This window comes from Odocoileus virginianus, chromosome 16 (assembly GCF_023699985.2).
Source record: "Odocoileus virginianus isolate 20LAN1187 ecotype Illinois chromosome 16, Ovbor_1.2, whole genome shotgun sequence".
Classification (NCBI taxonomy): Eukaryota; Metazoa; Chordata; class Mammalia; order Artiodactyla; family Cervidae; genus Odocoileus; species Odocoileus virginianus.
Genome location: NC_069689.1, coordinates 39863257 through 39889609, shown reverse-complemented (window position 1 = coordinate 39889609; position 26353 = coordinate 39863257). Strand labels below are relative to the sequence as shown.

The 26353-nt window shown below is 44.1% G+C and overlaps 1 long non-coding RNA gene across 1 annotated transcript; it reads left to right on the top strand.

Moving 5' to 3' along the window:
* Positions 1 to 9222: 9222 nt before the first annotated feature.
* Positions 9223 to 24674, top strand: LOC139038617 (uncharacterized). The gene is made up of 2 exons (XR_011491642.1): positions 9223 to 9542; positions 22954 to 24674. It is a non-coding gene; the product is annotated as an uncharacterized lncRNA (long non-coding RNA).
* The last annotated feature ends 1679 nt before the right edge of the window (positions 24675 to 26353 follow it).

Here is a 26353-nt window from a genome sequence, read left to right as displayed (position 1 = left end):
AAAAATTAAAACAGAGAAACAATAGAGAAAATCAGTAAAACAAAAAGCTGGTTCTTTGAACACTTCAACAGAATTGACAGGCTTCTGCTAAGACTGACAGATATAAAGAGAAGTAAGATACAAATTACACACCTCCAAAATGAAGTAGGGAACATCATTACCTTATCCTGATCATGATATTGTGTCTATTCATACAAGAAGTTACCCATGGGGGAAACTGTGTGAGAGGATCTCTCTGTACTATTTTTTGCGGTTTCCTGTGATCTGCAGTTGTTTCAAAATGCTTTTAAAAATTAAGTTAAAAATAAAAGTTTTATGAAATTCCAAAATATTTTAAAATAAAATAAGAGCAGTTGAAGATTAAAAAACTTTAGAGAAACGCAAATTAATTTTATTCATTTTTTTTTTCAATTTATCTAGCTGATTAAAGACAGAGTGATACGTAGGCTGCCTTCATTCCTGGGAACTGCCTTCCAGCACAATTCCTGTCCACCAAAAACAGGAGACTGAATCCTGAAACACAGGACCCAGAGGAACCCCAATTCTCCATGTATAACTGTCTCAGTCGAAGTGAGTTCCCAGGACAGAGGTATCCCATCCTCCCATAGAAATGCCTCAAAAAGCGTAACTACCAGAAAATTGTGTAGTAGCTATTGCTGGCCATAGATCTTACAGTTTAGCAGCTGGAAGGAACAATGCCTGTCCCCATCCTTAGAAGTCTGAGGGCAAGTCCCATCTCCTTGGCCAAGCCCATTCTCCCAGCAAAATGGTCTTGCAGGTACACATTCAATCTTGCAGAAGTGGCTTCCTGCTGTGGCAATTATTGGCCAAGCCTTGGACAAGGTGGTGCGATAATATGATGATCAGTCAGCCGTTGTCTGTGTCCTGGAGGATGAACAACCACATCAGGGAGAAATAATTACAGCTTGTCTTTAGTTTCAGAGAGAAATGTGTCCCAAAAAACAATACTAAAGGGTTTTTTAAAGTCCCCATCAGAAAACAGAGTGTTCCCTGCTATGAGGTGTTTTGAAGTAAAAAAAGCAAAACACCTCTAGTCAAATAACTTAGTGCATTTCCAACAGACCTGATTAAAAGGCACTTCTTTTTTTTTTTTTATCAAAGTATCATTGAATTGCAATGTTGTGACAATCTCTGCTATACAGCAAAGTGACCCAGTTACATACACACATACATTCTTTTTAATATTCTTTTCCAGTATGATTTATCACAGGATATTCAATATAGTTTACTGTTCTTCACATTAGGACCTTGTTGTTAATCCATTCTAAAGGTAATAGTTTGCATCTACCAACCCCAAACTCCCAGTCCATCCCTCTCCCTCCCCCCGCCCTTGGAAAACACAAGTCTGATCTCTATGTCTGTGAATCTGCTCCTGTTTTGTAGTTAGGTTCATTTGTGCCATATTTCAGATTCCACATATAAGTGATAGCTCCAGTTCAGTCGCTCAGTCATGTCCGACTGTTTATGACCCCATGAATCTCAGCATGCCAGGCCTCCCTGTCCATCACCAACTCCCGGAGTTCACCCAAACTCATGTCCGTCGAGTCGGTGATGCCATCCAGCCATCTCATCCTCTGTCGTCCCCTTCTCCTCCTGCCCCCAATCCCTCCCAGCATCAGGGTCTTTTCCAATGAGTCAACTCTTCACATGAGGTAGCCAAAGTATTGGAGTTTCAGCTTCAGCATCAGTCCTTCCAATGAACAGCCAGGACTGATCTCCTTTAGGATGGACTGGTTGGATCCCCTTGCAGTCCAAGGGACTCTCAAGAGTCTTCTCCAACACCACAGTTCAAAAGCATCAATTCTTCAGTGCTCAACTTTCTTCACCGTCCAACTCTCACATCCATACATGACTACTGGAAAAACTGCAGCCTTGACTAGACTGACCTTTGTTGGCAAAGCAACGTCTCTGCTTTTTAATATGCTATCTAGGTTGGTCATAACTTTCCTTCCAAGGAGCAAGCGTCTTTTAATTTCATGGCTGCAATCACCATCTGCAGTGATTTTGGAGTCAAGAAAATAAAGTCTAACACTGTTTCCACTGTTCCCTCATCTATTTCCTAGTGATAGGACCAGATGCCGTGATCTTAGTTTTCTTAGATTTAAGCCAACTTTTTCACTCTCCTCCTTCACTTTTATCAAGACACTCTTTAGTTAATCTTCACTTTCTGCCATAAGTGATATCATATATATATTTAAGTGATATCATATGATATTTGTCTTCCTCTTTCTGACTTATTTCATTTAGTACGATAATCTTTAATTGCATCCATGTTGCTGCAAATGGCATTATTTTGTTCTCCTTCATGGCTGAGTAGATTTCACTGTATATATGTATCACATAATCTTTATCCATTCATCTGTCAGTGGACACTTAAGTTGCTTCCATGTCTTGGCTATTTTAAATAGTGCTACTATGAACATAAGAGTGCAAATATCTTTTTAAATTATAGTTTTGCCTGGGTATAACCCCAGGAGTGGGATTGTTGGATCATATGGTAATTTTATTTTTAGTTTTGTGAGGCACTTCCATACTGTTCTCCGTAGTGGCTGTATCAATTTACATTCCCACCAACAGTGTAGGAGGGTTCCCTTTTCTCCACATCCTCTCTAGCATTTGTTATTTGTAGACTTTTTGATTATGGCCATTCTGACCAGTGTGAGGTGGTACCTCATTATCCTTTTAATTTGCGTTTCTCTAATAATTAGTGATGCTGAGAAACTTTTTAAGTTCCCACTGGCCATCTATATGTCTTCTCTGGAGAAATGCAAAGATACCTGAGGACTTCTCAGGACCCACTGTGAATGTCCCAGCGAGCTTTGAATGCTGCAGTCGCTTTATTTGACAGACTCTACCCCTAATGCAATCCAAGGGCTATTGGTGAGGAAAGCACAATTTGGAAGACACTGGAGGACAAGTCCAGGGCCTCCACAGGGTTTCCTCACTCCTGTGTTCCTGGTCAACTCATCTATGGGAGGAGCTTAGCGGTCTCAGGCCAATAAAATATCTACCTGCATTGAGAAAACAATTCTTTCTTTTTTCAAATCAGCAACTAAGTTTCACCTACATCATACCAATAAACCCTGAAATGTCAGGATTAAAAGATTGTTTTAAATGTAGTCCTATTCTCCTGAACCCAGAAATAGTGTAATGGCCACTGAATTTATTTAGTTGTCAAAACATTGGTTGAACTCATTCTTTCTGAAATTTTATTAAATCTGTCCTGGGCAAGGCAGTGGTGGGGGTGGTATCTGCAAATAGTACACTTGTGTAAATAAACTGTTTCTCAGGAGGGCCTAAGAGGCCCTCCTGTTGGTTTTGTCATGACTTTAGCATCAGTTATGAGGAAGCTGTCTATGGCTGCACCAGGATGATCATTAACCCTTCAGAGGTCCATCAAGCCCGTGGGCATCACGTTGACCTCTGGCCTGGTCTGCCTTTAAGCACAGTCAGACTTCTCCAGTCACATCAGGAAGTTCTTATTCACATAACCAAATGTTTCAGTCAATTAATTTTTGTTTCACTTTAATGTGCCTTGGTTTGCATGGGCTGTAGCAAATGGTCATGTCCCTGTCTTTAACAGGGAAGTGTGTTCCAAGCCTGTCTCTCCTTAAATCTCCTCGGACTGAGAAGGCAATCAGCCTGCTGGCCACCTTCTCTCACAAGGGCCCCAGCAGCCACCAGCTGTTTGCTGACTGTGGTGCTCATCAGGAACATGAAGCAAACCAAAAACCGTGCCAAGCTTTGGGATGAATACCAGTGGTTGTGAAATTCCTTGCTCGGTTGTACATGCATCATCTTTCAGGTCCTAGTAACATAACCTCTGACTGAGCCTCCAACAGCCTCTGATCACAAAACAAGGCCATCTTTGAGAAGCTGAAATGAGTTGGCCTCAAGGTTTGCCCCCTTATTCTGAGTCCTGAGAGGGGCCTCACACTCACCCCCAGCAGCTCACCTGCCCTGGCCTTCAGCTACAGCCCCCATCCACCCAGATGCCTGCCCAAAAGGGGTCTCACTCTGACCTCCTCAGCCCTGCCTGCCATCCAACAGCACCAAGCTTGCACTCCCTGGAGGCTCTGATGCCAGGCCTCTCTTGGCTCTTGTAGAGGGAGAACAGGTTCCTCCCACTGTCGTGCCACCTTCAGCTTCTTGGGCTTGTAAATAGTTCTTTTTATGGCAGAACCGACCAAAGTTTTCCTTCAGACAGCACAGGTTCTGTCCACTCCTGCCCTCTCATATCCTCCATGGAAAGTCACTCTGTCTACTCCTTGTGTCCCTTCTTCAGCTGCGAAAATTCAAATCCAGCCTCAGCCCCACAGACTCAACCAAGAACTCCCCTCTAATAAAAGAACAAAAACTCTATGCATAGAAATAGATACAAATAAATACTCATGGTTCAATAGTTTAAGGGGCGGTTAGAAAAATATGAAGATTCTTTTTTCATTCATAGCTTCTGGATCCAATTCAGCCAGATAACATTGTCTTTTTTATGAAAATGACAATTTTATAATAAAAATTGTTTGTGTTCTTCCTAGAAGAAAGGTCTAAAGGAGGAAAAAATGTTACTTGACTCCCACCTCCCAGAGATCAAATTTTTGCTTCAATGTGCCTTTCACATATAGACAAAATTAGACTCACACCATCCCCTGCAGGTGTCATTTCACTGAGCATTTTCATGCGTGACTGACTAATTTTCCTAAACTTCCTTATATTAATAGAGTGAAATGTTCTTACTCTTGCACTGAGTCCCTTTTATCATCTTTTGTAGAGTTGCGATGGGGCAAGTAGTTGCTCAAGCAGGATGAGTATCATGTAAACTTGGCTAGCACCTGGTACACAGAAAAATGCCCAGTAAACATCAGCTGTTATCATTAGCCACAAAATTGACCCATGATTTGAGAGAAAGTTGAAAGAGTGATTAAAATTTGGAGAGAATCCAGGAATTTCTGTCCTAGTACTAGTTACCATCTTATTTTCTTAAACTCTCTGAGTCACCCCCCTCCCATCATCATCTCTCCATGTGGAACAGGTACAGTTTCTTGGGTGTTCAGTCTGAGGCCAAACACTGAGACACTTTGCTTATCTGGCTTGTTTTCTGTGCTAAGTTTTCTTTTGGTAGAAAGATACTAACTGTAGGGGGCAATGGTACTGCCTTAAATTAAGTTGGACACAGAGGCTACCATAGCCCACACATTACAAAACCCAGGTTAGTCAATGGGATTAGGAACAAAACCTACCTATGTTGGAGGGTGGCTATGTTGTCTGAGTTATCCATCAGAAAGTTTCTTTCACATCTGAAACCAGGTTCATAATCTTGAGCATACAGTACCCTTCAAGCTGACTCTCCCAATTCACTTCTCCAGCCTTATCAAATGCTAATGTCCCTCCTACAGCCAGAGAAAATGACAGCTTGTACTTGCCAGATTTTCTTATACCTCCACAACTTTCTACATGCTGTTCCCTCTCCCTGGAGTCTCCTCCCCACCACACCTCTTCTTTGTACTGATAATTTGTCTCAAATTCTCTCTGCCACCAGAAGCCTACCCTGCCTAGGAATAGGCTGGCACTGAGTCCAGCTTTTGATCTTCCTGTCTGCTCTTATAGCATGGCCAGTTCCAGTCTGTTTCCTCTGTAGGCTGCACACTTGTGAAAGATGAGAACGGTATCTTTTAAAGTTTAATCCCAGGATCTAAGAGACATCTAGTGTAAAGGAGCAGTTAATAACTGTCTTATGTGTGAATGCTCAAATGCATTGTTTTCTCTATATTAGCAATGTAGATCTCTTTGAAGACATTTTCTTCCTTCTTCGGAATGAGTTATTATCTTACTTATATAATCAGAAAAACATAATAACACAAGCCTCTATTGCTTTTCTAATCAGATAAATTATTTTTATAATAAAAATTTAAAAACCAGTCACACTCAGGGAACTCAAACTGGGGCTCAGTAACAACCTAGATGGGTGGGTGGGGAGGGAGGTTCAAGTGGGAGGAGACATGGGTAAACCTATGACTGATTCATGCTGAAGTTTGGTAGAAACCACCACAATACTGTAAAGCAATTATCAGTTAAAAATAAATTTTAAAAAATAAACCAATCACTATAAGCATTTATAATATTTACAAAGTTTCTTCTAAAATTTGATGATTATTTCCTGGTTTGTGGCATTTTTTTTTTTAATTTCACTGATTTCTTTTTTTTTTCCATTTATTTTTATTAGTTGGAGGCTAATTACTTTACATCATTACAGTAGTTTTCATCATACATTGAAATGAATTAGCCATGGATTTACATGTATTCCCCATCCCAGTCCCCCCTCCCACCTCCCTCTCCACCCGATCCCTCTGGGTCTTCCCAGTGCACCAGGCCCGAGCACTTGTCTCATGTACCCAACCTGGGCTGGTGATCTGTTTCACCCTAGATAATATACATGTTTCGATGCTGTTCTCTTGAAACATCCCACCCTCGCCTTCTCCCAGAGTCCACAAGTCTGTTCTATACATCTGATTCAACATATATTTTTCTAAAAATAAGAATGTAAAATGTAAAATTCTAAAAATAGAATGTAAAAAAATGTCATGATAACCAAATATTACTACACAGCACAGTCTAAATGCATACTTTCTCCAACCTAAATTTTTCTGATAGTCCTCACTGAGGATTAAGAACTTTGTTCCAAGGGTTATTTTTTTTTCCTTTGAACACATCTTTTCTCTTTAGTGTTCCATTTATTATTACATGTTCAAGTCATGTCCTGGACAGTTTTTCTCAGTGAGGGCTCTGAGAAGGTGCATGTTGCTGGGGAATTTTGTGTACTCAGTGAAGTGAAAGTCGCTCAGTCGTGTCTGACTCTTTGTGACCCCATGGACTATACAGCCCATGGAATTCTCCAGGCCAGAATACTGGAGTGGGTAGCCTTTCCCTTCTCCTGGAGATCTTCCCAACCCAGGGATCAAATCCAGGTCCTCCACATTGCAGGCAGATCCTTTACCAGCTGATCCACAAGGGAAGTCCAAGAGTACTGGAGTGGGTAGACTCTCCCTTCTCCAGTGGATCTTCCCAACTCAGGAATCAAACCGGAGTCTCCTGCATTGCAGGCGGATTCTTTACCAACTGAGCTATCTGTTAAACTTAGCTAAAGGCCTTCTTAGAATTGCTAAAATATTTTTTTAATTACATCAACAATATCTAACATGCCCTGATAGATTCATCCACTGACTCTGGAGCAGACACCAGGACAACTTTCAGGAGGCTGATGAAAAAGAACTCCACTTGCTCTGTGCTACAAAAGCTGCGGCTGGCAGGCACAGCCTCTACCATGAGGTCCTCAGGCAAGAGTGACACTGCTGAGCACTCACTATGGTATCCTTCAGGGTAGTGATGCCTGCGAGCTCAGTTTTATTGCCTTGATTCAGTTCTCTTCTTGATTCCAAATGTTCTCCCTGATTTAGACACACCGTGTCCTCTGTGCTGGCCTTTGCAAGTCACGGGCACTGTATTCCGCTGGGAGATGGGGCCCTGGAGAGTGGTTTCTGTTTCTGGCAGTTCCACTCCAGATTTTAGTGTGAGTCATAACATATCACTAATCTCTTGACCTCTATTTAAAAATCCTCCAGTGGCCAGGCTGCTGTCACCTGTTCCTCATACAGGAAAAAGTATAATCATCAATACAAGCCAACACAGCCAGGCCTGAAATAACAGCTCAGAGAAAGTGCCAGCAGACACACCCTTCCCACAGGCTGGTCCTGTCTGCCTTGCGAGCTGCCCCACACCGGGTCCAGTGGGATTATTTTAGGATTATTTCTGAGGGTGGAGAGAACATCAGACACTCAGCCATTTCCCCTGGTTTCTGTGCCAGAGGTTGGCTGTGTCCTTTGGCAGAGGATAAAGAAAGCGTGGCGCATTCTTAGTGAGCTAATATGGCTGGGTGATGTCAGGGTTTATTCCCCAGGCACTGCTTTCAGCAACGTGCCAACTTGATGGCTTCACCTGCTACTTCCTAAAATAGGGGACTCAGATCCGATTCTAGACCATGGTTAAAATGACATTCCACGTAATACAAAACATCCCAGGGCTTAGCTGGCAATCTAAAGTAATATGAATTAACATTCAGTACTCCAAAATTTAGACCCCCAAACTAATCTGGACAATAAGCTTCACTGAGATTAGTCCTGGGTGTTCATTGGAAGGACTGATGCTGAAGCTGAAACTCCAGTACTTTGGCCAACTCATGCAAAGAGTTGACTCATTGGAAAAGACCCTGATGCTGGGAGGGATTGGGGGCAGGAGGAGAAGGGGATGACAGAGGATGAGATGGCTGGATGGCATCACCGACTCGATGGACATGGGTTTGAGTAAACTCCAGGAGTTGGTGATGGACAGGGAGGCCTGGTGTGCTGCAGTCCATGAGGTCGCAAAGAGTCAGACACAACTGAGCTACTGAACTGAACTGACTTTCTCAAGACCTTTTCCACTGGCACAATGCTCACATTTTACATTATGTAAACTTTATGCTTGCATTTTACCCATATTGGGATATTTAAGATTGAAGGAAATGTTTAGGCTTTATTAAGCCAGTCTCCTGGAACCCACACCCCAGTTATTCTCATTTTCCCAGTTCTCCACCTCTACATGCAAGCAACTGTCCCTGCTGACAGTAGGCACAACTATTCTTTGCCACTCATGATCCTGTCAAAGATGCTGGCACCTGTCCCACCATGTACCATGCGCTGTGGAGATACCCCCTCCTTCCTCCATTGCTCCAGTGGTTCAGAGAATAATAATTCATGGTTCATAATCAACGCATGGCTCCCTGGTACCATCTCCATGAAGCTATTGAAGAGGAAAAAAAATTTACAATAACTTCCTGTTCGTTCTGCTTCTGTAACTCAGCTTGCTTCTTGCAAAGCCTGGATCACATAGGTCACATAGTCTGGGAAAATGGAGACTTACAACAATGCTAGGAACTGAAGTTTATATCACTCACACTTCCCCTATTTTGCCTAGCCCCTACAATCCTGCTTAACCAGCCTGTCCATGTAAAGGTCAAGCACCAACCCCCTCCTAACCACTGTTCCCATGCGAGCAAAACCCCTAGTTTAAAACAACATGTCAACAGTTAGCAAGGCCAACTATAGTCTGATGTCATACCCTGTCTATAAAAACTCTGTAACCCCTTTGTTCGGGGCTCAGAGCTTGCAGTGGTAACTGCTCTGGGCCCGCCAGTGTAATATACCTGAGTTCTCCAGCTCTCCGAGTGTGGTGCTTCGTTTCTCAGTTACTGGCTTCTGCAACATTTCTGGAGGCCCATCGAGATTCCAACCATGCCAGCCCCTTGAGCTGCCAGACCAGTGGCTCAGCCAGGCCAGAGTTGAGGAACTCCAAGATGAACAAGGAGGCACACCACCTGATGTTTTTATGGGTTCTCTTTCAGACCAGCATTCCGACTCTCCAGATAGCCAAGCCCCGACTATACTCATTGGAGGGATGGACTGACTCACCAGGAACAGCCATGGGATAAGGTAAGGCCCCGAGGCCAGTCCCTAGTCAGGTCCTACCCCAGTGGGTAGAAGAGGAGACTCTTCTACCAAAGAAACCTCCTTTGGGCTCCCAGGAAGGGAGCACCAGTTAGGGAGACCTGGGGACATGGGAGAAGGAAACCATCGTGATAACCTCTGGATGATTTGTGAGGGCATGACTGCTGATTGAACGGAGTGAGCGCTCCATCGTCCTTGGACTGCAGAGCCTAAGAGGGTCCTAACCTGTGGTTCTGTGATGACCTCATAAGGCTAAACGACGGTGCCAGACTCTGGGGTACCTAATCCCTCCCTGTGAGGCTGGCCTGGGTCAGGGGTTCATACCGACCTGCCAACACTAAGAGGCATCTCAAATCTCCCTCAGAGGAGCAGCCAGGTGGACAAAGAGTGAAAGCAAACAAGTGTTCAGCCTGATTTGCTTGCGCTTCAGGTTCGATTGTGTGGCTCCATGGCCTTCAGGCTCCAGAGTCCAAGTGGGCCCTAACTTGCCGTTCCGTGGCAACCTCACAGAGCTCAAGGCGGTGTCTGTCTCTGGGGGACCCCGCCCCTCCCTGTGAGTCACAACTGGGTCTGAGGTTTACACTGGCCCCCCAAAGCTAAGAGGCACCTAAACTCCCCCCAGGGCCTCAGCCAAGCAGGCCTGGAATGGCCTCCTCTTTTGAGGGGGCACCCACCCTTGTCCGTCTTTGTGCCACCGACACAGGGTGGGGTACACAGGGAGGGGGGAAATTGGTTATTGATTTGATTTAGAAGTTGTGTATGCCCAAGCGGACTGTTGGCCCTAGGGCCCTCCGCCAAAATTATTTCCTTAAAAATTTTAAGCCTCACTCTCCCCTTCCATCAGCTGACTGCTCGAGCCGACTTCCTGAGAAATTAGGTTTTCCTCAAAACCTGGCCCTTTCGCCAGGTGGCTCTGTACCTCCTTCTCTCTCGGTCCCTTGAGCCAACCCAGGTGAAGCAGCACACTCTGACGTGCCCCTGCGTACTTTTGGAGTCTTATTAGGAGGCTGCCTTCCTCTGTCACCTTTTCCTTCATAAATCCCTGATTCTCTGAGGACTTTAGGCCCTTCACCTAGGCAAGGAGTATGCATATTGATCTCTTCACCTGCTCAGCGCCTTCGAGAGGGTCAATCACCCTAGACCCCCTCCAGAGCCCTACCTGAAGTTATTCCCCGATGAACCCCATTGTGAGGGATCACCTCCTTTCAGCCCCATCTCCCTCGGACATTTAGCTATCAGGGCTATCTTCAAGGAAGCATGTACTTGTGCTGTCTGGAATACTGGGCCTTCCAGTAGTGGCAGCATCAGTGCTAACTAGGTGGTAAGACCCTAAGACAAGGCCCTTCCCATGTGGCCCCTTCTTCTTTCTGGTCGAGGAGGTAGATTACATTTGTCAACATGGGGGGAAGTTCCTCTAAGCCAACAGTTTTAGACTGCATGATAAAGAACTTTAAAAGGGTCTTCGCAGGGGATTATGGAGTCAAGATGACTCCCAGGATGCTCGGTAACTTAATGCTAGCTAGAATGGCCACCCTTTGATGTTGAATGGCCGCCAGAGGGCACTCTCGATCTGCCCACCATCCAAGCAGTGTACGGGTAGTCACTGGGACTCAGGACATCCGAATCACTTTCTGTACATATATTCCTGGCTCCTAATATGCAGACCCTGCCCCTATGGTCAAGATTTTGCAGGAACGGAAAGGGACAGAGTAGGGTATTTGTGGCCCAATCGCTCAAAAGGAAGAAGAAAAACCTATATTCCAAGGAGACCCAGGGGAAGATCCGCCACTGCTTCTGCCACGTGTGCCAAAGCACAGCCAGCACCAGATCCACTGCTGGACAGTCCACCTCCCTCCGCGGCCCCCACACCAGCTCATGAGCAAGACTCCAGCCCAGAACCATTAGGCAGACGGCTCCATTTGGCCAACCAATCTAACCTGTCGGCCACAGACTCAAGCCACCGCAGGATACTCACGGTCCCAACAAGTGAATGAGGACAGTCCAGTCTAGCTTAGCCCCTCCATCATCTATTACCAGACCTTCAGCGCTACTTGATCTCTTGAGCTGGAGGCACCATAATCCAGTGTACTCTGGGAAACCACAGGCTCTGATTGACCTCCTAGAGTCCATTTTCCACACCCATCAGCCTACATGGGGCAACCATCACCAGCTCCTTATGACTCTTCACCACTGAGGAAAGGCAGCATATCTCGACAGAAGCCCGAAAGTGGCTCCAAGGACAGGCCCCCACAGAGGTCTTAGATGTAGAAGGATAGGTGCAAGAAGCAACCCCAGAGACAAAACCTGAATGGAATTTCAATTACCAGAGAAGGACAGGAGCCCTGACCAACTATCATGGTGCCCTTCTACATGGACTTCAAGCCGGAGCCAAAAAGCCCACTAATATACTCAAAACTAGAATGACAATCCAAAACCAGATGAAAGCCCCACCAATTTCTATAAAAGTCTGTGCAAAGCATTCTGAACACACACCCAGTTTGACCTTGAGACACCTGAGAATCAATGGATGATTAACGCTGCCTCTGTGGCTCAATCCTGTGCAGACATCTGATGAAAGTTCCAAAAGCTGTAAGGCTTCGCTGGGATGAATGCCACACAGCTCCTGAAGGAGGCAAACAAGATCTTTGTAAACTGGAACCATGAAGCTCAAAGAGAAGAAGAATGAAGAATGAAGCAGAGAACAGCCCTGCTAGCAGCAGCACTGGGGAACCCAGGTCCAGTGAAATAGACTGTTCCCTCACTGAAAGGGGATGCCAAGAAGAGACCACCACTATGCCAGTGTGCCTATTGCAAAGAGGCTGGCCACTAGAAGAATGAATCCCCCATTGCAGAGGGATGTCTGAAGGGTTGAAGAAGTTCAGTCAACACAGCAAGGAAGGTACTAGCCTGAGCCAGTTGTCCAAGACCTTATCGACCTGGCTAGAACAGAACTGGACTAGGAAGGACTGGGCTCCCTGATCCTTGGGCCCCCAGGAGCCTCTGGTCATGATGAAAGTAGGGGGCCAATCAATGACTTTTTTGGTGGACACCAGAGCTGAACACTCCATGGTAGCCACATCTGTGGCTCCCCTCACAGACTGAACAGCAACTGTTATTGGGGCCACAGGGAACATGGCTACCCACTCATTTTGCAAAGCCCATTCATGCCAGCTAGGGGGCCACCTAGTGACTCATGAATTTGTACTTACCGGAATGCCCCATTCCCCTGCTGGGCAGACTACTGACAAAGCTGGGGGCACAGATCACCTTTGTCCCTGGAAAGCCAGCGAGCCTCACCCTGGGGAGCCAATCAGGTCTGATGATGGCTGTAACTGTGTCCAGGGAAGATGAATGGCGCCTCTATTCCTCAAGGAGGGAACTAATAAATCCCAGCAGCCTGCTAAAAGAATTCCCTGCTGTCTGGGCAGAGAAGGGCCCCCAGCTTTTGCCAGACACCAAGAGCCCATCGTGGTGGACCTGAGGCCAGGAGCCATTCCATCAGACAGAGACAATACCCAGTACCACAGGAGGCACACCTGGGAATTCAGGGCAACATCCAGCACCTCCGAGATGCCAAAATCCTAATCGAGTGTCAGCCTTCCTGGAACACTCTGCTCCTACCAGTCAAGAAGCCTGGAGGGAACAACTACTGCCCGTCCAGGACCTCCGCGCCATCAACAATGCAGTTATCACCGTCCATCCAGGATCCCAAGCCTTTACACTCTCCTGAGCTCTTACCCTCTCAAGCAAGCTGGTTCACCGGCCTAGGTCTCAAGTATGCATTCTTCCGCCTCTGGCTGTCACTGGCTAGCCAGCCCTTATTTGCCTTTGAGTGGGAAGACCTACGAACCGGGAGAAAGGCACAGCTGACTTGACCCGACTGCCGCAAGGATTCAAGAACTCACCTGCCCTGTTTGGTGAAGCCCTGGTGCCTTTCCCAGAGAGACTTAGAACTGTATCTTACTCCAGTATGTAGACGATCTGTTGCTAGCCAGTCTCACCCAAGGGGACTGCTGGAAAAGCACCAACGCCCTATTGGCTCCACTCTCTACCTCAGGATACAAGGTGTCATGGAAAAAGGCTCAGATCCGCAGACAGGAGGTCAAGTACCTTGGATTTGTCATCTCATAAGGGTGTTGGGTGCTCAGACATGAGAGGAAGCAAGCCATCTGCTCAATACCTTGGCCAAGCACTGAGAAGGAAGTCTGTGAGCTCTTCAGGGCAGCTGGATTCTGCCAGATATGGATCCTGGGTTTCTCTGAGATTGCCAAGCCATTGTTTGAAGCCACAGCAGGGTCTGGTAAGGACCTCCCAGAGTGGGGGCCTGAACAGGAAAAGGCCTTCAGGGAGATGAAGAGACCCTTGACTGGCGCTCCGGCATTAGGGCTGCTGGATGTGACATGGGACTTTAACCTCTTCACGCAGGAGAAAAGTCACACTGTACTGGGGTCGTCACACAGAGAACCGGGCCATGGGAGCGCCCAGTGGCTGCCTGTCCAGCAGCTGGATCCTGTGGCTGCAGGATGGCTGCCATGCCTCTGGGCATTAACTGCCACTGTGTTTCTGGTCAGAGAAGTAGATAAGCTTACTCTGGGACAAAATATAAATGTAAAAGTTCCCCATTCTGTTGCTGCGCTGATAAACAGCCATGGGCATAAGTGGCTGACCAACACCAGGATGGCTCACTATCAAAAGCTGCTTTTTGAAAACCCATGGGTCCAACTTGAGACTGTGCAGACGCTGAACCCCGCCACCTTCTTTCCTGTGGTAGCGGGAACCCCCGATCACACTGCGAGGAGGTCATAGGTAAAATTTACTCAAGCAGGCCAGACCTGACAGACATTCCCCTCCAAAAGCCAGAACTGAAACTGTTTACTGACAGAAGCAGTTTCATCCAGGATGGGCAGTGCACGGCAGGCAATGCTGTAACAATAACTGATGAGATAGTGAAGGCTGAGGCCTTGCCACAAGGGTGGTCAGCACAACAGGTTGAGCTGTGGGCACTCACGCCGGCGCTAAGGCATGCCGAAGGAAAGTGAGTCAACATCTATACTGACTCAAGGTATGCCTTTGCTACTTTGCATGTTCATGGGGCCATTTATAAAGAAAGGGGACTACTGACAGAGGTGGGTGGGGGGGCAGGGAGGAGATAAAAAACAAAGAAGAAATCCTTCAGCTGTTAGAGGCAGTCTGGAAGCCTTCCCAAGTGGCAATCATCCACTACAAAGGCCATCAAAGAGGAACTGACCTAGTCAGCAAAGGCAATCGGTCAGCTGACCAGGCAGCCAAGGAGGTGGCAACCCATCCAAGCCCCGCAGTGTGCCCCGAGTCAATCTTTAAGGTCCTCTCAGGACCAGAATTGCCTCCGTCCCTGAGATAGACCAAGGAAGAAGATCAAGGGGCTTTAGAACGAGGGAGGAAAAAAAGGAAAAGAGGGCTGGTGGAAGTTCCCAGACCAAAGACTCTTTATGCCCGACAACATAGCAGTCCAGCTGGTGAAACAACATCATCGAACAACTCATTTAGGAAAAACTGCACTAGAAAGTTTGCTGAGCCACTAATATTTCATTCCTAAGCTCCCAACTCTGTGTGCCCAGATCACTGCTAAATGTGTGACTTGCATGCAAAACAACACCAGTCAAGGACCAAGACCCAGCTCAGGAGTGTAGACAGCTGAGACACAGCCCTTTGAAGATCTAGAAGTGGACTTTACTGAAGTCAAGCCCTATAGGGGCTATAAGTATTTACTTGTGGTAGTCTGCACCCCTCGGGAGGGGCGGAGGCCTACCCCACGTGCACTGAATGGGCATGAGAGGTGGCCAAGGCCCTGCTAAGAGATACGATCCCGAGATATAGGCTGCCTGTCTCCATGGTGTCTGACAATGGCCCGGGCTTTTTGCCTGAGATAATCCGGACTTTGTCCAAGACACTGGGATTCAAATGGAAGCTTCACACCCCTTACAGGACACAGAGCTCAGGGAAAGTAGAGTGCATGAATCGGACCCTCAAGACTGCCTTAGCTAAGCTCTGTCAGGACACCCAGTTACCTTGGGTCAACATGCTTACCCCTTCAGTTCAGTTCAGTTCAGTCGCTCAGTCGTGTTGGACTCTTTGCGACCCCATGAACCGCAGCACACCCGGCCTCCCTGTCCGTCACCAACTCCCGGAGTTTACTCAAACCCATGTGCATTGAGTCAGTGATGCCATCCAACCATCTCATCCTCTGTTATCGCCTTCTCTTTCTGCCCTCAATCTTTCCCAGCATCAGGGTCTTTTCCAATGAGTCAGCTCTTCACATCAGGTGGCTAAAATACTGGAGTTTCAGCTTCAACATCAGTCCTTCCAATGAACACTCAGGACTGATCTCCTTTAGGATGGACTGGTTGGATCTCTTTGCAGTCCAAGGGACTCTCAAGAGTCTTCTCCAACATCACAGTTCAAAAGCATCAATTCTTCTGCACTCAGCTTTCTTTATAGTCCAACTCTCACATCCACACATGACTACTGGAAAAACCATAGCCTTGACTAGACAGACCTTTGTTGGCAAAGTAATGTCTCTGCCTTTTAATATGCTGTCTGGGTTGGTCATAACTTTCCTTCTGAAAAGTAAGCGTCTTTTAATTTCATGGCTGCAATCAATACCCCTAGCCTTGCTCCAAGCCTGTTGTACCCCGAGGTCCTCAGGCTATTATCCCTTTGAGATCTCATATGGAAGAATATCCCCAGTGATAGGAAAGCTCAAGGGAGACCCCCAATAACTAGCTGACACCTCCAGGCCCTGGAAAAGTCTTCTGCCATCTCACCTGAGAAACCTGAGAAAGGACACCCATTCCTTTGGGCAACTGGACTCATCCCTATCAGCCAGGAGATGAGCTATGAGTTAAAGACTGGAAAAAGGAACCACTTCAGCCAGTTTGGACAGGCCCTCACATGGTCGTCCTGGCAACCCATAGTGCTGTTAAAGTTACAGGTGTCACCCCCTGGATCCACCACACCAGAGTCAAGACGGCAGCAGCTTCCTGTGACAAAAACACCTGGAAAGCAGTTCAGGACCCTGAAAACCTCCTCAAGGTCTGGTTCCGAAGACAGCAGCCCTCACCCATGAAGTATGCTGAGCCCTGCTCTAGTCACTCCACAAGCTGACTAGCCAATGCACGGTAGAAGCTTGAGGACCCTTCAGCCCTGCTCCAGCCACACACCAGCATCTGGCTGGGTAACACATGGTGAAGCTTGAGGATCCAGCTATCAAAATACCAGTGGACTTTCACTGTCAACCTCGGCCCTCTCCCTAATCGGTATCATTGCTGTATTCTTTGCTACAGCGTCAGCTTCAGCTCACTCCAGGACTGGAATTTAGGTCAGAGGCTGCTGTTAGCTTCTGTTATTGCGCTATAGTGGGAAGCCTCGTTCTTATCAGGTATCTCTTATAATCGATCTTTCCTACTAACCAAAGTGCTCACAGTATAGCTGATATGCCCCCTCACAATAGGTTCAGTTGCTATGGCCACAGCAACCCAAAGATCAGGAGGAAAACTTTTGCTAGTTGCTCAGTTATCTGTTATGTGTGGGCTGCTTTGCAGTCTTTTGGTGTTCCTTGCTGTAACAGATGGTGCCACTCCTTACCCACCATGTACCTGCTGGCAATACCTTCTATCCTCATTTAGCCAACAATTAGATCACTGCATTAGGGAAAGCCACTTCTATGGACAGACTACCTACTGTCTCCATAACCACCAAACATTTGTCCAAGGACACAGCCAGAATGCTGTATCTGCTATCATGCTCTTCCCCCAGGTAAGCCTGCCCCTGCTCCTGGTACCTTTCCCCCTAAAAACCCAGCTCTGGCCCAGATGCTTTCTCCTCCCAACACCGTGGCATTGCCTTCATGTCTCTGTGCCTCTATCTACCCCCAAATGTCATGCAAATGTTATGACCTGGAACAAGTTTTTGCCTGACAAAAAGATGGGAAGACCTACTGGACAGGGAAAATAGTGTCGATGGGGCTAGTTGGACCAAACTTGCCCCAGAGGTCCAGGCCCTGTCTGTTGGAAAACTGACCAAGACTACAGGCCACTACCAAGAATAAAATCGAATGATGCTTACAGTTTGGACCCCGACCTGTATCAGATTCTCAGTATGCCTCTGCGGCTGCTGCTAAGTCTCTTCAGTCATGTCCGACTCTGTGCGACCCCATAGACAGCAGCCTACCAGGCTCCGCCGTCCCTGGGATTCTCCAGGCAAGGACACTGGAGTGGGTTGTCATTTCCTTCTCCAATGCATGAAAGTGAAAAGTGAAAGTGAAATTGCTCAGTCGTGTGTGATTCTTCGCGACCCCATGGACTGCAGGCTACCAGGCTCCTCCATCCATGGGATTTTCCAGGCAAGAGTACTGGAGTGGGTTGCCATTGCCTTCTCCATCAGTACAACTCACCGCCTCCTTAAAAAACACTAACCCCCAGCTGGCCAAGGATTGTTGTCTTTGCCTATCCTTGGAGGCCCCACATTATTTAGCTACACCAGTACCATTAACTAATGTGATACTGATGGGACCTCCAACAAATTCATCTGTACCAGAAGAAATGTTGAAACCATGCCTGAGGAAGTTGTACTAACTCTAAAGTCCCCTGAGTGCTTTACAGATAATGGAGGGACAGTACCAGTAGGCGATTTAACTAAGGACAAATACAGTCAAGTCTTAAAAGAAGAATGGCCCACTCATCCTCCCACAAGCACAATATGGAGCCGTCTCCACCAAGGGCTTTTCTTTATATGTGGCGCAGATGCCTATTTATGCCTACTAGTCAACTGGAGGGGGATCTGTACTTTAGCTTTCCTTACTCCCCAACAATCAGACTCTCACTGTTCCTCTGGCAGCACAGACACGATCGAAAAGAGTCATCCAGTTCATACTCCTACTGGTCAGTCTGGGGATAATGGCTGGAATAGGTATGGGGGTAGGAGGAATGGCCTCGTCGGCCACCTTTTATGATAAATTATCCAGGGACTTGACAGATGATATTAAGAGAGTCCCTAAATCATTAGTGGCCTTGCAAGATCAACTAGACTTCCTGGCTTCAGTGGTATTACAAAATAGGAGGGGGCTGGACTTACTGACAGCTCAGAAGGGCAGACTCTGCCTCTTCTTGAATGAAAAATGCTGCTTCTATGTAAACCAATCAGGAATAGTTAGAGATATGGCCCAGCAGCTAAAGGAACACATTACAAAAAGGAGACAAAAACTAGCTGATTCCTGGAATGATTGGAATGCTATCAGGAGTTGAGCATGGTGGCTTCTCCCTTCAAAAAGTCCTCTCTTCATGCTCCTTGTGGCACTCTTATTTGGCCCTTGCATTCTCAATGCAGTTACCTGGTTCATAACCTTTTGGATTGAATCCATACTACAAATAGTAGTAGCTCATTATAGACCCCTAAACAACGATGAGCTCAGTATGTCCTCCTAAAACGTGAGGGGATGCTTTCTACAATGAGTGACATAAGCATCAAGAGCGGGGATTGAAGAGGAAAAGTTAAAATTTACAATAACTTCCTGCTCGTTCTGCTTCTGTGGCTCAGCTTGCTCCTCGCAAAGTCTGGATCACGTAGGTCACATAGTCTCAGAAAATGGAAACTTTCAACAATGCTAGGAACTGAAGCTTATCTCACTCACACTCGCCTGCTTTTGCAATTGCCTAACCCCTGTAATCCTGCTTAACCAGCCTGTCCTTGTAAAGGTCAGGCACCCCACCTCCCCACCATACCCCAGCCTAAGTGCTGTTCCAGCACTGGAGCACGAAACCCCTAGTTTAAACCAAGCCATTAACAGTTAGCGTTGTCCACTGTAGTCTGATGTCATACACGGTCTATAAAGCTTTGTAATCCCTTTGTTGAGGGCTCAGAGCTTGGAGTGGTAACTCTTCTGGGCCGGCTGGCATAATAAACCTGATTCTCCAACTCTCTGAGTGTAGCGCTTGGTTTCTCGATTACTGGTTTCTGCAGCATGGTCATATGGGATCTCTGTGCTCACAGGGCCTACCCCCGACGACGGCCGCTGCCACTGCCCCGCTCATGCTCCTGCCAGTCAGCGCAGAGCTGTGAGGGGGACGGGAGTCTCCTGCCTCTGGGTCCCTGGGTGCCATCAGCCACCCGTTCCGGCAGCTCTTCCATCAGAAATGCTTGTAGCTCTTCCTGCGCCTCTCTAGTTTGGAATCCCATCACTTTGCTCCATATCATTCCCTGAATAGTCCTGACTCCAAACTCTTCTTTTAACCTGTCATGATTATCACCACTTTCCTCACACCTCTTCTCCACTCAACAGTCTGGGCTTCTTAATTACCAATGTTTGCATCTACATAATAATTTCATATCATAAAGAAAAAAATTAATATTCAATCATTTTGGACCAAATACAGTTGGTTTTTTTGTTGTTGTTGCAAAGATCATCCTGTCCTCTCTGCAATACCTTTACTGATTTAAGTAACTTAAGGACCTGGAGAAGCTCTGCTATAAATATGCTGTATAAATTGTATGCGTATTATGCTTGTCTTTCAACTTAACTATTTAACATGCTATTGTTCGTTATTGAATCATCGAGCTTGAGATATTTTGAAGCTGTTTTATCAGGTGCATACATGTTTAAAGCTGAGATAGCAACCTGGTATGTTGAAATTTTTACCATTATGCAGTGACCTTTCGGGCTTCCCTGGTAGTTCAGCTAGTAAAGAATCCACCTGCAATGCAAGAGACCCTGGTTCAATTCGTGGGTCAGGAAGATCCGCTGGAGAAGGATAGGCTACCCACTCCAGTGTTCTTGGGCTTCCCAGGTGGCCCAGATGGTAAAGAATCCGCCAGCAATATGGGAAACCTGGGTTCAATCCCTGGGTTGGGAAGATCCCCTAGAGGAGGATATGGCAACCCACTCCAGTATTCTTGCCTGCAGAATCCCCATGGACAGAGGAGTCTGGTGGGCTACAGTCCACGGGGTCACAAAGAGTCAGACACGACTGAGCAACTCAGCACAGCACAGCAGTGACCTTTCCTATCTAATAATATAACAATAGGGTTTAAGACCATAAGTATTAGTGGGATTGGAGAGGGTCGCTAGACAATGTGTCTTTTTCATTCTTATATTTTCAACTTACATTGAAAACTTTTATTTATACATCCATGTATTTTTTCACTGTAATTTATTTCACTTACATTTATTTTATTGATCAATTTGAACCTATATAGTAGACAAATGTCTTATTCTGCAGAGATCCACTATCATATTAGAATGTTCTTTGGGGAAATCTGATCTAACAAAACCTGTTTTTACAGTCTGTGTATTATTTTATTTCTCTTACACATTTTTCATTATTTTAATTTATGTCTCATTTTGAGGGGGTATTGATGTTTACATCTCCTCCACTATCCAAAGGAAAAAAAAATTTGTTCTTTCTTTTAGAAAGTCACTCAATTTTAGAATGTCACTCAATTGTGTCTGACGCTCTGTGACCCTATAGACTATACAGTCCATGGCATTTTCTAGGCCAGAATACTGGAGTGAGTAGTCTTTCCCTTCTCCAGGGGATCTTCCCAACCCAGGGATTGAACACAGGTATCCTGCATTGCAGGTGGATTCTTTCCCAGCTGAGCCGCAAGGGAAACCCAAGAATCCTGGAGTTGGTAGCCTAATCCTTCTTCAGGGGATCTTCCTGACCCAGGAATCAAACTGGGGTTTCCTGCATGCAAGCAGATTCTTTACCACTGAGCTATCAGGGAAGCCGGGAAGAATTTTCGCACATATTCAAATATTTCAGACCCTTCACTCCTTATGTTGGTAGCACCTAGATTTAAAATTCATAGTCATTAAGATATATTTTTTCTTTTTCTTTGATCTTATTTTTAAGGATGATAAATTTTACCAAGAATGAAATCATTTGTTCCCTCATAAATCTCCTGTAGAATCTCCTAGACATTTCTTTCCACTTATACAAATATTTCCTGCTTGTTTCCAGTGCAGATCTTTGCCAAACCTTCCAAGACCTTCTATGTCAGGGAGTATCTTAACATATCTCTGAGTCTGAATGACAATTTACTTGAATATAAACTTTTAGGTGCTAAGTTGTTTCCCTTCACTACGGGGAATATCCTACTTCACTGTCTTCTTGAAACTAGTTGATAGTGAAAAACAAATGATATCAATCTGATTCTTGGGCCCGTCTGAGGTTTTCGTTTTTTTTTTGTCTGTGAAGCCTCTAATTTCTTTGCCTTTGATATCTTATTTTTTACTATAATGTATGTACATGAATGCTTTCTTTACCTCTCCTTGAGGGCACACTATGAGGCCTTTGAAACAAAGATCTTTCATCTTTATTTGATTTAGGAAAATTTATTTTCCATCATTCCTTCAAATATTTCCTCATCTCCATTTATATTTTCTCTTTCTGAGACTCCTATTATCTGGACATTGGCACTTCTATTTCTCTCCTCCATACATGTATATGTGTGTATATATATATATATATATTTTTTTTTTAATTGGAGGATAATTGCTTTACAATGTTGCGTTGGTTTCTGCCATACAACCACCTGAGTCAGTCATAAGTATATATATATATATATATACGTTATATACACACACATATATGTGTATATACATATATCCCCTCTCTCTTGAGTATCCCTCCCACCTCCACCCCCCATCCCACCCCTCTGGGTCATCACAGAGTATCAAGCTGCGCTCCCTGTGTTATATAGCAACTTCCCACTAGCTATCTGTTTTACAGAGTAGTGTATATATGTCAATGTTACTTTCTCAATATATTTTTTAAAAAACTTGTTTTGGTTTTTCTCTTGAAGAGATTTCCTCAGTCTGTCTCCTCATTCATTAACTCATTCCTCAGACGTATCCCATTTAATGTATTCTTTAGTGTAAGTATTATTTTTTATAACTAATATTTCTGCTAATTTTCAGACACTTTTATTCTTGTTTCACGTTGCCAATTTTGTCTTTTGTCCCACTGAGTAGATTTTTTAAATTTATTTTTCTTATTGAAGGATAATTGCTTTACAGAATTTTGTTGTTTTCTGTCAAACCTCAACATGAATCAGCCATAGGTAAACATATATCCCCTCATTTTTGAACCTCCCTCACATCTCCCTCCCCATCCCACCCCTCTAGGTTTATACAGAGCCTCTGTTTGAGTTTCCTGAGCCATAAAGAAAATTCCCGTTGGCTATCTGTTTTACACATGGTAATGCAAGTTTCCATGTTACTGTTTCCATACAGATGTTTCTGACGGGAATGATTGAAAGTGACTATGAGTTGTTCTTCATTTGTGTATATAACTTAATGTCACTTATGGGGCTTAGGACTTTTTAACTTAAATTCCTCTTCCTTATCATTTGTTCACAGACTCCATCTATAATTATGAGCATCCACCTGATGCCAGGCGGTCTCCTGGGTGCTAAAGACACAGCACATGGAAGAGACGAAGTTTCAGCCTCCATAGAACCTGCGATTGAGATGGGAAGATAAAAGTCAAATAATGAAATAATGGAAATATAATGGGACTAAAATAATGGAAATTATGGATGTAACTTATAGTAGTACTATAAAAATATAATGGAAATTATGGATGTAACTTAGAGTGGTACTAGAAAACATGTACCGGAGAGAAGCGGTAGAAATAAAAGCGTGTGGGAGGAATACGATTTTGATTTTTACAAGCCAGGGGAGGCTTTCCCTGTATACACTATGAGATGATTTGCTCATTTTTTCACCCTAGTAAGTAAGGTTGGTCAGACAAACTGCTTATTTTCACTAGATTTAAAGAGTGTGCTTTATTCATAGTAATTTTACATATTTGTCTGCAAAATACGGCCCTTGGGCCAACAACTTGTTTCCTCAATGTCTGTGAATGTTCTAAGTCTACAATGACAGAAATAATTGGGACAGAGATCAGGTGGCCCAAAAGCCTGAAATATTTACCCTCCGGGCCTTTACAGAAAAATTTTGTTGGTTCCTAGCTTGGATAATTGATTTTCAATTCCTTTGTATTTAAAGCCATTAATTATCCTTTTAGCTTTGCTTTAGTTGCATTTAACTGGCTTTGATCTGACCTACATGTTACCACTCATTTCAAACTATTTTTTAAGTAGTCACTATAACGTATCCTTTTGAAGAAGGAAATGGCAACCCACTCCAGTCTTCTTGCCTGGAGAGCCCCATGGACAGAAGAGCCTAGCAGGCTCCAGGCTATGGGGTCACAAGAGTAGGACATGACTTAGTGACTAAACCACCATAATGTATCCTTTTAGTCATTTATTTAGACATGAGTTGCTTAATTGCTAAACTATTAAGGATGTGTCTATTTATCTTTCTGTTCTTTATTTCCAGCTTAAATTCAAAGTTATCAGAGTGCACATCTTGTTTTTTCATTTATTTGAATTTTTTTTAAGATTTAATTTAGGAACCAGCATATAGTATGCTTTTATTTTTCTTTCTTTCACATAGTATACTTGGTAACTGTTCAATGTGCACATAAAAAGAAACACTGATATGCAGTTGTCAAGTACAGTATTTTACATAGATAAATTGCATTAATTTGATTAATTATGTTTCTCAAATGTTTTATATCCTTGGTGATTTTTTGACTTTTGTAATACTTACTGAGAGACAAGTATTGAAATCTCCAGCTGCTATTATATGATTTTAGATCAGTTTCTTCTCCTAGTTGTGTTAATTTTGCATTATATATTCTTTAGTTATTAGGTACACATAGGTGAAACATTAAGTGCAGAAAATTTTAGGATGGCTACCTGTTTAGTTGATGCTTTTATTATTATAAAATGTTTCTGTTTGCTTCCTTTTTGTGTGAATTTTTGTCTTAAAGTCCACTAATTTGATATTACATACAAATTATCAGCTTTCTCTTGGCTACAGTTTATATGACATAATTTTTTCTATCCATTTACTTCCCATTTAACTGTGTCCTTATATTTAAACTTCTTCTCTTATAAATAGCACACACTCAAGTCTTGGTTTTGTATCCAGTGTGACAATCTCGGTCTTTAAATAGAATGTTTAGTAATTCATACATGATGCAGCTAATAAAATAAATGGGTCTAAGTCTCCAGTGTTGCTATTTATTTCTATCATACTATCTGTTCTATGTTTCATATTTCTTTTCGGCAGGCTTCTTTTGCATTAAACCTATTTATTATTATATTATTCATCTGTATTGCTATTCTTGAATATTTTAGTAGTTCCTAGAGATTCAATATTGGAGAAGGGAATGGCAACCCACTCCAGTATTCTTGCCTGGAGAATCCCAGGGTCTGGGGAGCCTGGTGGGCTGCCGTCTATGGGGTCGCACAGAATCGAACACGACTGAAGCGACTTAGCAGCAGCAGTAGAGATTCAATATGAATCCCTCATTTACTTTAGTTTACCTTATTTTTACCACATTCTGAACAGTGTAAAAGCTCTATAACAGTTTTAATCCATTTAATATTCTCATTTATTGTGCTATTGTTGTCATATATTTTTATTTATTCTGCATGAGGTTGGCCAATCTTTTTCAATTTGTGGGTTGATAGCTTTCAACACAGAGAAGGCAATGGCACCCCACTCCGGTACTCTTGCCTGGAAAATGACATGGATGGAGGAGCCTGGTGGGCTGCAGTCCATGGGGTCGCTAAGAGTCAGACACAATTGAGTGACTTCACTTTCACTTTTTACTTTCATGCATTGGAGAAGGAAATGGCAGCCCACTCCAGTGTTCTTGCCTTGAGAATCCCAGGGACGGTGGAGTCTGGTGGGCTGCTGTCTATGGGGTCGCACAGAGTCAAACACGACTGAAGCAACTTAGCAGCAGCAGCTTTCAACAACTTGAAGAAATTATTGCTATTCTATTTTCAAATGTTCATTCTGCTTCATTTTTTTTTCTCTTTGGCTGGAATTCACATTAAACATAAAGCAATTAGTTGACCATTTAAATTATTTGATTACTTATTTCACATTTATTTTATGCTCTCTTCTTTATTTCCATTCTTCTCTCTGAACTTTAGTTTGGATATATTTATTGACCTATTTTCAACTGTATTGTTCCTGTCTTCTGCTGTGTCTGATCTCTTACATCCATCCAATGAGTTCTTAATTTTAGATATGGTATTTTTCATTTCTAGAATATACATTACCAAATATACATATACATATACATATATATATATACAGGTGTCACAGTGGTAAAGAATGTGCCTGCCAGTGCAGGAGGCACAAGAGATGTGGGTTTAATCCCTGGGTTGGGAAGATCCCCAGGAGTAGGAAATGGCAACCCATTCCAGTATTCTTGCCTGGAAAATTCTATGGACAGAGAGCCTAGTGGTCTACCATCCTTGATGTTACATGAGCACACATATACACACACAGATACACATATTCACACATATTTCAGTTTCAGGTCTCTGTTGAAATTATTCCTCCTGTAGTTTCAATTCTCTGTTGAATATCTTCAATATTCATGAATGTTGGTCTTTTCATCTCTTACTTAAAAAAAAAAAAATATATATATATATATATAGATCATAGATTATCCTCCCAGCCTCTTCAGAAACTGTAAAATTTTTCCATCTCCTCATACCTAGAGATTTTTCCCTTTGTAAGTTTTGAACTTATCTATTATTTTACGCTGTGCAGAGACAAAATCTGGCCAATGTCATAAGGCTCAAAATCTAATCCAGTCATCTGTTTATTGAAGGTCTCTCTAATGGAATATAAACCATGAGACCATGGGAGATTGGGAGATTCCATT